The following is an 11,439-nucleotide window of genomic DNA, read 5'->3' as shown; positions in this document are numbered from 1 at the left end:
CCTCCCCACAAAAGCAGACTTGACGGCATTAGCTCTTGACATGAAATACAGCTGGCGCCAGGACCTTCAGCCGGTCAAGGAAGACCTGTCTGCCCTGCAGGAGAGGGTGGGTGCCTTAGAGGACTTCAAAACTCAGTTCTTGACACTATCTCTGACCTACAGGCTGCTGTACGCTCACATACTCATACTCAGCAAGCCATGGCTGATCACTTGGACAATATAGAGAACATAAACCGACAAAACAATAATGTGAGGTTGAGGGGGCTCCCGGAGGCAACGCGGACACAGGACCTGCTCCCGACAGTGACTGGCATCTTCAATATGATACTGGACCGCCCACCTGACTCTCCTATTGAAATAGACAGAGTTCACCGCGCTTTGAGGGCTCCTAGCAATGATCCGTCTCGCCCCACAGATGTTATTTGTCACATTCATCGTTATACTTTGAAGGAGCAACTGCTGATGAAAGTACGCCAGAGAGGTGACTTTGACTTCGACGGGGCGACAATTCAGATATACCCAGACTTGTCACGGCGTATCTTGCGCCAACGGACCCTACTACGCCCCCTGCTACGCTTGCTTCAGGACCGCCAGTTGCCCTACAGATGGGGCTTTCCATTCGCCTTGCATGTGACGTCTGGCAGTACTACGGCGACCCTGAAGTCCCCAAGTGATCTGCCGCGTTTTTTGGAGGCTCTTAATCTGCCATCTTTGTCCCTCCCGGAATGGGCTACCTTTCTTCAGGATCCATATGCACCGATGCCGCCTGGTACCAACTCACAGAGGCAAGTGCCTAGGCGTCCTCATCCGGACTGGCCGATGCCACAAAGACAGCGTAGGCCGAGACGCTGCTCGGAGGGTCCAACTATGGAGACCTGATCCCTGTCCCGATGACTTTGTGATGGCTGTACACGACCTGAGATAGCTCTCTGAACTGTTGCCCATGTTGTGTCTCCCTAGAACCCTCCCCACCCAGGGGACACGTAGCGTACATGTCTCCCATTGCTCATTGTTGCAAATTTTTTTCTCTTTCACCCTTTTTATTCCCCCCCCCCCTAGTTCTTCTGCTGAAGGCTGGCCCTGAGGGGTACTCGGTCTTCTCCATTTTTTGTCTAGGCCTTGGACGGCTCTGGTAGTCCGTTACTGTTAATTGAACACCACACAGATTGTTAGAATTGTTTTTGCCTTCACTAAGTGCTCCTTAGCTACCCCCGCTTAGGGCGGGTACGCATTGAGTGTACCCTACTGCACTTAGATTCCCTTTGCAAGTTTGTTGCCTTTTTATTTATCCTAACCTTGTTTAAGTTGTGTACTTCTTTTATTTTTACCTGCTTACCTCTCCTTTTTTCTCCCTTAGTGCACCCTCTTGGTACTTGGAGCTTCCTGGTCGTCCCTCGGCTGACGCATTTCCTGCCCCCTTCCTGACCGCCCCACCGACTAATCGTGAGTATGACAGAGATCACACTGACGACACTTAATGTTCAGGGCTTTAATATCCCCTAAAAGAGGTAGTAAATTCTCTATCATATGCATAAACTGAGGACCCACATTTTGTGTCTCCAGGAGACGCATTTTAAGACAGGCCACATTCCTGACAGGCTGTGTTGCTACTTCATCTCTTGGTTCCACTGTCCGAACCCTAATTCTCGCTCGAGAGGTGTATCAATCAGCATTCACCGATCACTACCATTCGAGCTGCTGGCCGTCCGCTCTGATCCTGAAGCCCGCTTCCTCTTTCTTCGAGGCCGGATTTTGGACCAAGTGGTGACTGTTGCAACTATCTACACCCCTAACACCATGCAGATCTCATTCCTGACACGCACACTGGAGGAGTTATCCGCCTTCTCTCAGGGCATGCTGATGCTCTGTGGAGACCTCAATGTTCCGTTGCAGTCCTTGCTGGATACGTCCACGCATCGCACGACTATTGCATATTGCCAACTCAGTTCTTTACGTCGCATCTTACATTCTATGCAGCTCTGTGATGTGTGGCGTCTCCAGCACCCTGCAGAGAGAGAATACACTCACTTTTCTAGCCTGCATAGGACGTACAGTCGATTAGATTACATCTTCTTACCCCATTACTACCTACCCAGACTGTCATCCACCAAAATAGGCAATCTTTATCTTTCCGATCATGCTCCTGTATATTGCAAACTTAGGATACCCTCACTTAGTCCCCCCAAATTTATGTGGAGCTTGAATGAGTCTCTGCTCCTGGATGTACTATGTATCTCGGAGCTGAGATCCATGATAGCCCAATTTAGCGCTGACCACGCCACAGATCAGACCCCGCCCCCACTATAGTGGGAAGCGCTTAAATGTGTGCTGAGGGGGGTACTTATAAAACATGGCTTGCGCCTTAAGAAAGAGAAACGTGCAAAACTATGCAGCCTCTATGACACTCTGGCGTCATTGGAAGCACTGCACAAGAGGATTTTACAGGAATCAGGTGAAGTGGTGAGCACCTCTGTTCTGCCTTTGCTGACGATTTGCTATTATACCTTTCCTCCCCCTCAACGTCCTTGCCCGCTCTCAAAACCACTCTCAGTACATACTCTCATTTCAGCAACCACCGAGTAAATATGGCCAAAAGCGTGGCAATGAACATTAATATCCCATCACCTGAACTACACTCTATCCAAAAGGCACACCCAGGGATCAAGTCCTGGAAAAAGAAGTGAGGGAACTCACCCATGATTTCCACTCAAGGGCTGGTCCTGCTAATGGGAATGGTGTTCCTGCAGTGAAAAAAGTGCAGGAACTAAGTTCCCACATGTTCCTGCAGGACTTGACCCCTGGGCATACCCATTCAAATGGTCTCCTGCCTCCATTAAATATTTAGGGGTACAGGTCTTTGCTGACCTCACCAACACATACTCGCTGAACTTCCAACCCATCCTGACGACATTAGAGAGGGATCTTTCCAAGTGGTCTGGGGGTACCTTCTCGTGGTTGGGTAGATCGAACATTTTGAAGATGAATGTGTTACCCCGTTTGCTGTACCTCTTTCTAACTGTCCCCTTGGCTCTACCCTTAGTCTTTTTTAAGAGATTGGATTCCATGATCCGTTCATTTGTCTGGGCGGGGCGGCCGTCGAGAACAGCCAGGAAAATCCTAACGAGAAGGAAAATTACAGGAGGCTTGGCGGTCCCTGACTGCAGGGCCTACTGCATAGCTGCATCCTTAACAAGATTTATGGACCTTTTCCATGGTCGCTCCGCCAGGCGATGGGTGGAGGTGGAGTTGTCGGGGACAGACCTGGAGATAATGTCTTTCCCTTGGCTGCCCCCGAATACACTATCCCTCAGGGAAATTGAGGGGTTTCCCTGGGTATATAACTGAAAAGGGGTTTTCAAAGATTCCTCCGCAGCACATCCCTGTTTTCCTCCGATGGCCCCCTGGTTCCGGTGTTGCATAACCCCAGATTCCCCCCTGGAATGTCTTGTTCCTCTTTCATGGGCCTATCACACCCTCCCTCACTACCCCTTCAGAGTCTACTAGAAGGTACTTTGCTCCGTCCTTACGAAGATCTGGTCCCGCCCCACTTACGTTCCACGACTAGATACCTCCAATACTTGCAGATTAAACATTTTGTTGAGACCGAGCGACGACAGCTGAGGTTGAACAGACCCCTGCTCCCCTTTGAAAAGTTGTGCACTTCCCCCTTGCAGCCTACCAAACTGGTATCCTAAATATATGGCCTCCTTCTGGAAGAGGTGGCTAGCACCCTATCGATGTACACAAGGGCCTGGGAGAGGGAATTGCAGACCTCCATCGCCCCCTCGGATTGGACCACAGCATTCACCATGTGCCATAAGTTCTCGATCTCGTGTAGATCACAAGAAACACTTTTTAAACTCCTCTCCCATTGGTATAGGGTACCTGTGGTCCTACATAGGATTTTTCCCACGGCTTTGGACCTGTGCTGGCGCTGTGGGGCTTACAGGGGCACCTTGACGCATATTTGGTTGTCCTGCTCTCGTATAACTTCGTTCTGGGAAGTGGTGCTTTCACGTATGGAAACAATCACTGGTGTGGTATCGTTATGATTCGGCTAGCTGGATGTGGATCCTCTGTGTCAGCGAGGGATTGGCGTGGACTGTGTCGGTGGACCGGTTCTAGGGTTGCTACTGGTTTTCACCAGAGCCCGCCGCAAAGCCGGATGGTCTTGCTGCGGCGGTAGCAACCAGGTCGTATCCACCGGCAACGGCTCAACCTCGCTGACTGCTGAGAAGGCGTGGGACAGAAGGACTAGACAGAGGCAAGGTCAGACGTAGCAGAAGGTCAGGGCAGGCAGCAAGGATCGTACTCAGGGGCAACGGCAAGAGGTCTGGAACACTGGCTAGGGATACACAAGGAACGCTTTCACTGGCACAATGGCAACAAGATCTGGCAAGGAAGTGCAGGGGAAGTGAGGTAATATGGACAGGGAGCAGGTGGAAGCTAATTAGACTGATTGGGCCAGGCACCAATCACTGGTGCACTGGCCCTTTAAATTTTAGAGAGCTGGCGCGCGCGCGCCCTAGAGAGCGGAGCCACGCACGCCAGAACATGACAGCCGGGGACCGGGACAGGTAAGTGGCTTGGGATGAGATTCGTGAGCGGGCTCGTTCCGCTATGCGAATCGCATCCCCATCACGAATGTCAGTGCAGCGCTCCCGGTCAGCGGGTCTGACCGGGGCGCTGCAGAGAGGAGAACGCCGCGAGTGCTCCGGGGAGGAGCAGGGACCCGGAGCGCTCGGTGTAACAGGTATTTTTTCTTCTTACCTTTACCTCATCCCCCTCTCCCCCCTGTTTTGGTCTGTTTGTTATTTTTTCTATTGGAAAGACCTTAATATTGCTATGTTTATTCTTCGGTCTTCTGCTACTACACCGCTGACCGACCCATATGACAATTTCACTAACTGGCCAGAAGATGTGAGCTGTTGTACATGTTTACTGTTCTTACTTAGTTTACTGCACTTGACATTTTGTGTCTGCCCATTATGATTGTGACTGTATGCGCAGTGTCTTTCTAATAAAAACGGTTGAATATAAATAAAAAAATTATAATATAAAAATAAAATAAATAGATATGAAAATAAAAATAAAGATAAAATAAAAATTATAATGATAGGAATAAAGAAAATAATAAAAATAATAATATAGAAAAAAAAATTAGAAATGGAGATGGATGGGTAATAAAGATAAAATGGAATAATGTTGAGGTAGGGGCAGAAAGTGGGACCAACCGTGCACCAACCCTGTATCCTCTTACTACATTTAGAATGGAACTTGTGCATAATACAATATCTACCTCAGCATCCATATTGTTAAATTGTTGCACTGCAATATATCAAGAAAAGAAAAGTACATATCAAGCACTCAACCGGTATTATGCCAAACAAGGTGCTTTTATTCCATGCTGATGGGGTTACAGCAGTTCGGGTCAGGGAAAGGGAGAAATTTGAGCTCAGCCGAGCTTGTGGAACAACAGTTCCGTTTAGGGGGTTGTCTGCTTGGTCACGCCCACTGATGATGCTCACGGTCGCGGTTTTATACTTTACCGCCGCGACCTCTAATCAGCTGACGTGTTGTTGCTAGGCAACATGACGCTACATGCCAGCGGCTGCTGTGCGGGGACCTCCAGTGCTGCCAAAAGTACAGGCGTATAGCTAAGGAAGGGTAAGGAAATCTTAATATCAGGATACACAAAGCAGAGTACATATGGAAAAAGGAGGGGGGGGGGGAAAGGATGGTTAGCAAAAAGTGTCAGGTGCGGTTATTGGAACGCTCTAAACTCATTGCGTTCATTGAACCCTATGGGTCCAGTGGCTCCCAGCCGGGAGATCCAGCGAGCTTCTTTCTGTTGCAGAAAGGTCTGTCTGGTAAGACCTGCAGGAGTCGTTGTGACTGTTTCCAGACCAAAGAAAGTTAGTAGTGTAGGATTGCCACTGTGTTCAGTGTGTAAATGATCCGCCAATCTTGGTACTCCTTCCTCTCTCCTAGAGTCGGACATGCTCTCTGAACCTCACAAACATAGGGCGGATAGTACACCCGATGTAGAAGAGACTGCAAGGGCACTGTATACAATATATAACGAATTTAGTTCTGCAGGTGATGAGATCTTTGACGTGTATGTTCTCACCACCTAGGTGACCTTGCTTGAGTTGGCCGCAGAAAGAACAATTCCCACATCTGCGGCCAACTCAGTGTTGTGTGCTCTGAGGGAAGGCCTAGCTCAAATCTACTCTCTCTGGTCATGCTGCAAGAATCTCCTGTATGGTGGAAGTTCATGCCCCGGCAGAGAAGGCTTCAATTCCTTGACAGGACCCTACTTACTAGGATTAATCTACCCGTCTTACAAGTCAGTATTAAATTGTTTGGTGAAAGCACAACAAATCCCAGCAAGGCAACATGGCTCCCAAGGAGTTACACTGCACTCTCTCACCCACAACCAACTGTCAGTGTAATACCATCTGCACCCAGCTGAGTAAAGACAGTTATCCGTAACCTGACGTTGGTGTGTTCATTTACTCCCAGTGTCTGGCCCAGGAGAAACTGTCTCCAACCTCGGACCGTGTATAGGATAACGGTGCCCTGGCGTCACAAAGTGATCTGGTTTTTCTACTAACACCCCTGTGGCACCACCCAAATGTTTCCTTTCTCACTTGAAATATTTGAGAAGTATCTCACTTGAGATGAACAAGTGTACATATCTCCCAAAATATTATGTGCAAAGGGTCTAACTTCATTTAAAAACAGAAATTAACATTTGGGCATCCAACTGTCTCATCAATGGCTTATCAACCCACAAGTTTACGAGCTGATACTTAATAGAAATAAAATAAGTAACAAGAACAGTAATGTTTCTCTCTTTATATTTTTTTATTGTACAGTTTCTGAGGTTTATATATATGTATGATTCCTTCCTGGATTTGGCTTTAAAAATGCATAAAAACTACCCAAAATCGATTATGTACTGGAAAGATGAAATGGAAAGTATGATAAATAAGCCCATTGTGGTCATAAGATGATGGCAGTATTAAAAGCTTATCTCATGCAACATTATAAAATAAATACAATAAAATGATGACCTTAAAGAAAAAGATTTATCTGGCAGCTCGCTCAGGTTTGCTTTTGGTGGCTCAATTGGTTCTTTGTTTTTCTATTACAGATAAAACTCTTTGGATCTAGAGCAAATAAATCACTGAATGCCATACATTCACATTGAGAGATTAGCTTGGAGCACTCACCTCGGACACCAGGCTAGCAGTGATGTAACGTCTTTATTCACATAGTAAGTGGAGGTAGGAGGATGGAACAAGGATGGGCGGGTTCAGCTGGTCGGTGACGGTCCGTATCGCGCTCTCTGCACTTCGTCAGGGCAAATCACTGAATGCATTGCATTGTAATTCAAGCAGAATATTTAGCTCTTCCTTAAAAACTGCTTGTGAATTAATTTATTCAAAAGAAGGTAGAAACGGAAGACTAAAATTCTCAATATTAATACATTTGCTTTACACATTGTGGCCACCAGAGTCTACCATCTAGGCTCTATCATCTTATTGGGGTAAACTGAAAGGAGGCTCTTGTATTCTGTTGGGCCACCTTTAGCCTGTATACAAGATGAAATACAGTTTATCAAAGAGGCATAGAGGTTCCTTATGGTATCCGGAGGCACATTTGCCCACAGATGTTGCAGCTGGACCTGTAGATCCTGCACATTTATAGGTTGCCAAAGCTGGTATCCTAGCTGGTCCCATAAATGCTTGATTGGCGGGAAATCTGATATCTGTGCAGGCCAAGAAAGTGTTGCAATCTGGTGGAGACATTCCTGAGAAACCCATGCTGTGTGTGGGTGAGCATTATCCTGCTGAGAAATGCCCATTGGAAGCCATGAGAGGCCACACATGTGCCTCAGGACATCCTACACATATCCCTGAGCTGTTAGTGTCTCTCGCATCACTACTAGGGGTGACCGACTGTCGTATTTGATGGCTCCCCACATCATCACATTAGTAGTTGGGGCAATGGGTCCTCCACAGAAACGGAACAAGTGAAATACTTACTAAGAGGTCTCTATACTCAAAACTGACCATTGTTGGATCCCAAACCGAACCTTGATTCATTGCTAAAGACTATACAGTTCCAGTCTGTAGCAGTCCAGGTTTCTCATTCACCACTGGTAATGAAATGATGCTGGACGGCTATCAGTGGCAGGACACATAATGGGTTCCTTGACACCAAATGCCCTGCTAAGCACCTGGAAATGGTCCACGCAAAAGAAAGAAGTGTGTAGTAAAGGTGCCACCTGCCTGTGTCTGGATGGTGGACAAGGAACCCTAGACAAGGAGCTGCTCATTCTTGTCGGTGGATCGAATGATCCACTCTACTGGTGGTCTGTCTGGGCCGTTAAGAGCCTGTTCATCATGTGTACAGCTCCCAAAACCTCCTAACAGCTTGGTCAGAACGGCCTAGATGGTGGGCAATATGTGTGCGTCATAGTGGCATGATATCTCATCAACAGGTACCCTACACATAAGTTATATTTATTTATGTATGTGATGTCTGTAAAAGGGATCAGCATGGTGGGCAACATTCTGGAACTGAGGACTGATCAGTGGCAGGTTGTCAGCCTTTGAGAGGTTCTCACCGAAAGTCTTACCAGTAGATGTGTTCCAAAGCTAGGAATATCCAAAACAGTTGCCCCACTCTTCTACCTCACATATTCTCTTAGCAAGATGACCCCCACAAGACATTGTAGTGTAAGCACAGAGATGGTGGCTATTTTGCTGTCACATGGGATGTAGATGTATAAACAACCTGTTTCAAGTATTGATCAGAATTAAAGGGGTACTCAACCCCTAGACATCTTATTCCCTATCCAAAGGATATACGCTAAGATGTCCAGGGCCTGCTGGGACTCCTGCGATCTCTGTGCAGCACCCGGCATTTGTTTCGAATGCTGGGTGTGGGTGGCAGGGGTTGTGACTTCATGCCACGCCCCCTCCTGACATCACACCAAGCCCCCTCTCATGACATCACACCACGCCCCCTCAATGCAAGTCTATGGGAGGGAGCGTGACAGCTGTCACGCCCCCTCCCATAGACTTGCATTGAGGGGGCGTGGTGTGACGTCACGAGGGGGTAGCCCTATTGTGAAGTCACTACCCCCGCCACTTGCACGCAGCGTTCTAAACAATCGAACGCTAGGTGCTGCAGGGAGCTGCACGGAGTACCCCTTTAATCATTTTTACAGACAGCTGCCAGTTTTATTAAATCCCAGCAACACTTTAGGGGTGTCAAATGCTCTGCATTCAGAAGCGCAAAATGGCTGAGATATTTAAGGGTTAACTGTCTTTTGAATATAAGATAACAATATAAACTCTGAGGACAGTTTATTTCTTTGTCTTATATTGCTACATTCTTCCTTTGATGGACACTCTTTATCTCCTGAATAAATATAACAACAATATTTTATCTTCAATGCCCTTACTTTATAAATATGACATTTACAATGATGAAGGATTAAAGGATTAAATGTCAGATTTGTCGCAAATGAACAATCAAACAATATATTCACAGATATGTATTACAGGCTTAGTTACATTGTGCACATGAGCCCCTTTATTTTTAGTTGTACTCACATGTATGCCTATTCTAGGTTTCCTATACAATAACCTTTCCGACTCCACAGCATTCACAGCATAAGAATTGTTATTGTCAAAATCTGTTACAGGAATCGTCCTTTAAAATAGATATAAGCTGTTATATAAGATATAAAGTGGCTGGTTAAACCATTCAGAATATGTCCAGCATTCTTGCAGTCCATAGGCTCTTTTAAACATTAAACAAGTAGTTTTTTCCACGGTTCTTAAAATTTCTGCAAAATCACAGTATATTTGCACAAACCTCAAAATAGCAAAATTTAAAAAAACTAAAAAAACTGTTACAAGCGCTCCTGCGGTCTGGTGTCCCGGCCGCAGGCGCTCACCTCTGCCTCCCTCTGGTGCTGCGGTCCGCTCCCCGGACCGCGGGCACTCCCGTGTCCCCTGCCCTCTCCACGCTCCTGTGCGTTCTGTTTGCCGATGCGTGCACAGCTCTCTGAGATTTAAGGGTCAGCGCACCGGTAATTGGTAATTGCCGGGTGCTGACCCTATAAAGGGGACTGACTTCAACTTGACCCCTGCCGGATCTTTGTGTCTCCTAGAGCCTTAGAGAAAGCGTTTTCCTGTGTGTTATTATCCATGTACCTACCTTCCTGCTAAGTTCCTGACCTTGCTCCTGTGCTGCCAGCCTCTGACCACCTTGCCACATCCCTGACCACGCTCCTGTGCCGCCAGCCCTGACCTTTTACCTGACCTGACTACGAGCTTGCTTTATCCTTCCTGTGCTACACTACACCTTGGCAGTCTGTGTGGACGAGTCGTATCAGGGGTAGTGACCTGGGTGCCACCTGCCGCAGCAAGTCCGTCCCACTTTGCGGCGGTCTCTGGTTAAAAAACAGCGGCACCTTAAACTCCACTCCCTGGTATGGCCCACATCATCTGCCACACAAGTCCAGCAGATCTACTTCTCCATCACCAGCCGTTACACAAACATTACCATATCGTGTGAATATGGCTTTTTAATTGTTGAGGGTTTGTGACAACTACAGAATGTTGCGTATAAAAATGCTCAGAAGGTTAATGTTTCCATCAAGCTTTGTCCCTTACATTACTATATTGGAGGTGCCACAGGAAAGGGGGATAGCATGCAGATCGGTGGGGAGCTGACTGCTGAGAATAGAGACATAATGGTCCCTGGAATAAATACTGCACACCATTGGGGGTATTCATAAAGAGTGGTGTAGGTGAACGTCTTGTGCCCCATTAATTCATGAGGTGGAAACTGTGTACCTGCACTAGATTTATTACTTGGTACAGAGCAAGTGATAAATCTGGTGCTGATCACATTTCTTAGTTCAGTACACCACTTTGTATGGTGCCCTTTGTGACTTTTTGTGCGACTTTGTGTGACAAAATGTGTGACTTTTTAACAGTCCCGTTTGCAGTCTGTTTTGTAAGGCAAGTCAGGGCTGGTGTAGATTTGCACCTGATTTAGCGCAGTTGCGACAAACTGAAATGTCGCACTTCATGAATTCCTTACCGCTGCATGATATCAACTGGAATCATGACTTGGTACGTTCTTGTAGAAAAACCTTCTAAAGCAAAAGTCACAATGAAAAGTCTCAAAACAGCATCTGAGACAAACTGTGAGACAAATGTACATCACGAAACCAGGGTAAAACCAATGATAATTTCCCCCCCCCCCCCCCCCCCCCCCCCATGCGTCTGTGGCCAGTGCTTCATTCATCCTCTATGAAGCTGCTGAAAAATGCAGGACGCTCAACCCGAAAATTTTTAGTGGCCCAGTAGAGAATGAATGGAGCCCTACGGATCAGCTTGTTATCAC

The sequence above is a fragment of the Hyla sarda genome, chromosome 7 (assembly GCF_029499605.1).
Source record: "Hyla sarda isolate aHylSar1 chromosome 7, aHylSar1.hap1, whole genome shotgun sequence".
Lineage (NCBI taxonomy): Eukaryota > Metazoa > Chordata > Amphibia > Anura > Hylidae > Hyla > Hyla sarda.
Note: the sequence above shows the minus strand (reverse complement) of the source record.